General features: G+C 39.7%; 1 long non-coding RNA gene across 2 annotated transcripts; it reads right to left on the bottom strand.

Moving 5' to 3' along the window:
- On the bottom strand, nucleotides 514-2,424 carry LOC109948878. Of its 2 annotated transcripts, none has more exons than XR_002271334.1 (3): nucleotides 2,079-2,424; nucleotides 1,656-1,995; nucleotides 514-557 (listed from the first exon to the last, which is right to left on the bottom strand). It is a non-coding gene; the product is annotated as an uncharacterized LOC109948878 (long non-coding RNA). The 2 variants fall into 2 exon arrangements; XR_002271335.1 differs by lacking the exon at nucleotides 514-557 and adding an exon at nucleotides 1,027-1,050.

Below are 3,583 nucleotides of genomic sequence, written 5' to 3'. Positions count from 1 at the left end.
GATATACGGGGGCAATACACAGGCAATAAAAGGCTATACGATGGCAATACAGTAGCAATACACAAGCAATAAAAGGCTATACAATGGCAATACACAAACTTCATACTCCCTCTATAAATTTATTCCAACATACTTTTAAAAATAGATATACGGGAAGTGTACTATAGTTATAAGGAAAAAAAACATGTAATTAAGGAACTATTTGTGTGTCAGACAGACCATGTAATTATTTAGTCCTCATGGAATGAAATTGAGTTTAATTTACTTGAGAAATTTCTGTCTTGAATATGTTGTTTGTATATATTTGCAAGTGTATGCAATGGAAAAATACTTTTATTTATATTATTAATTGAAGAGAGCACATTATATACATATGTATAAGAAAAATTCCAAAAAATTCCAAAAAAATTTCGTCTCCTCTTGGTCTAGAATTTTAACACAATTCATATGTATAAGAAAAATTCCAAGACATGTCCTCTTAGACCCGAATTTAAGCTGAAAGTTAGCAATTTCCTACCCAAAAGAACGCCGCCAATTGAAACAAGACAATCTTCCATCTGTATAAAATGGATCAAAAATGCATATTAGAAGCAAATCATTCAATCACAGTGGAAACAAAAACATAACATTCAATCACAACTAAAACCAATTTCAAAACAAAAACCAATGCTGAAATTCATATAGATTGTTGGCTTTTCTAAATGACCCAATTCTTCATATGGCAAACTTTCACAAGACAGTACCATTGTAAAATTAAAGTTCATATTCATGCACACAATTTCATACACTCAATTGCAATTCAAAAGTAATAAACATGGGTGAAGTGAATGTGTGTCTTGGCAGACGAACAAAAATACAAATTAGGAAATCATCAATAGTGCATTTGGCATTGTTCAAACAGTTAAAGAAGCATAGTCTCAGAGAAAAAGAAGAGCAAGACAATGGAACTAGATAAATGCAAGAGTTATCAACAAACCTTCAAGCTTTCCAAGAACCCGTTTCACGGCACCAACACAACCTTGGCACGATACCAACCTTGAGGATTGTAGACTGCACCAAAACAATAGAGAAAATAAAGATCCAACATATGCCAACTTTACAGTATCAAAAATATGTTAAAATATTGGCATTCTCATAAAACTTACAAACTCTCCAATCACATTCAAAAGAAGTAAACAATGAGAATCTTGCATTTGTTGCTGGTGCTACTGGTTTCAAAGGTTAGAACATACATTACTGTTATTTCAGAGAGCATCTATGAGTTTTATATGTATTCTTACAGGTTGCTCAGAAAAGCCAGAAGTCCTAATTTGATATATCACCTAAGTGATTTCACAAACAAATCACAATCACAAAAGAGTGAATACACCACTTTCAAGGAGGTCTGCAAGTCCAAGCCTTAATCACAAAACAATGTATGCATGATTTCATAGACAAATCATAAGCACAAAACAGTGTATCCAAGTCCAAGAGCTTGACAACCACAGGAAATAGTTGGTAAATTTCATTCAATCACAGAAACAACAAACAAACCACAACAGAAACCCGTTAATGTCTCATTCAAAATAGTGAAAGTAATCACCCAATAATCTCAATCAATAACAGAAACCCAAACAAAAAAAAAAAAGAAAAGTAAAACCAATATTAGGACTCACCACAGTGAAGATCGAAGATGAGGTTTGTGGTGGAAGTCGACGACGAAGGTGGAGAGTCACGATTATGGCTTCGTTTTGGAGGCCGACGACGGAGGTGGCGAGTCGCACCTTGGCTAGGGTTCGATTATGAATTTGGGGTTCAACCTTAAGATTCAAATTAGCTCTTAGTTTGAAGATATAACTAAGTGAAAATTGAATTAAGCGAGATTCTACGATGGAAATGGATTTTCTGTGAGGTTTGAAGAAGGAAGAGAAAGAGACTAGGGAGAAGAGGAAGAGGTTACAGAATAAGAGAGATCTTAGGTTATAGTTGATGTAATGGGTAATGATGAACCATTTTCTGCAACATTAATCACAGAGGTTTAACAAAACAGAATATTTTTTGAATAAAAGGGTTTGCAATAGGGCTGAAAAATCACATACCAGTGAAAGAATTGAGTTGTGGGTTTCAACCCTTGTTCCTTCTTCTTCAGCAACGTCCTCCACAGCTGAGTGTCTTCGTTTTTTTTTCTTTTTGGAGCAGCAAATTCGGCTTCTGGAAGTTGGAAAGGGGCAGCTCTTGTTTGTCTCCAGAGGAAGTTTCAGACGTAGGACTTTGGACCTCTGTTTCAAAGAAAATAGGAGATATGAGAGAGAAGTTCCGGGTTGCTCATTTTGTGATGGGTAATTTTAACCCGATTGTAAAAAAACTTCCTACTTAAATCTGAACCGTTCATTTAAAACTGATGGTTGTTATCATTCCGCACATAACCTCCTCATAATAACCTCTGCATTCTAGCCCCCTCGTGTTGTGGGGAGGCATTGGACCCGCGTTGGGGGGCAAGGGGCCCATATTGTTGGGAGTCCTCATGTTGTTGGTTTAAGGACCCGCCCCGAATTTTCTCAAAATCTGAGACGAACCCTTTGGAACTCCTGACATCACCCCGATGTCAGGCCCACTCACTAAAAACCGAGACTTCCTGCCGAAATTTCGACGGAGTCTCCCCTATAATTTGGACATTTCCCAAAATTTCAACCTGCATAAAAACGCATTTAATATTCCCAAATGGCAGCATGCACAATATAATTTCATGCAATTCACACAAATGGCCTTCGGCCTTTCAATAATTCCTATTCAACTACCAGACCATTCAAATACCAAGTATGACTCACATTTAGTCTGCGGCTGCACCTAATAACCTTAGGCTGCCTACGTACCCTCCTTGAGGGATCAAGCCACACGTAGTTCTTCCCTAAAACCCAATCCCACACTTGGGCGATACCTTATTTCATTTTTCTGTATTTCGCATATTCTCCCCATACGCCGGTACAACCAACGCCACGTATGGGGCCTGTCAACACGCCGGATAACCTACGCCACGTGCGACCATGCCATACTATCATAATACCTCCCCATATGCCGGTACAACCAACGCCACGTATGGGGCCTGTCCCAACGCCGGATAACCTACACCACGCGGGACCTCAATATCATATCACAAATCTCCCCATACGCCGGTACAACCAACGCCACGTATGGGGTCTGTCGACACGCCGGATAACCTACGCCACGTGCGACCTTACACAATATCACATAATCTCCCCGTACGCCGGTACAACCAACGCCACGTACGGGGCCTGTCTCAACGCCGGATAACCTACGCCACGTGAGACCTGAACATCATATTACGAATCTCCCCATACGCCGGTACAACCAACGCCACGTATGGGGTCTGTCCCAACGCCGGATAACCTACGCCACGTGGGACCTAACTTTCACTTGGTGGTGCATGTAGTGAATCCAACATCCGGGGAGGTACCTAAAGTAGTGCGTATAGCACTCCAAACTGACATTCTAAACGGGAGAGATTATGTGACCCTCCACAATTATATAAATTAATTCTTATATTGTGTAACCCTCCACAATGGTCTAGCACCCGATAATCCCC

Source organism: Prunus persica, chromosome G4 (assembly GCF_000346465.2).
Source record: "Prunus persica cultivar Lovell chromosome G4, Prunus_persica_NCBIv2, whole genome shotgun sequence".
In the NCBI taxonomy this organism is placed as follows: domain Eukaryota; kingdom Viridiplantae; phylum Streptophyta; class Magnoliopsida; order Rosales; family Rosaceae; genus Prunus; species Prunus persica.
The sequence above is the reverse complement of the archived record's forward strand: the minus strand, read 5'-3'. Positions and strand labels throughout refer to the sequence as shown.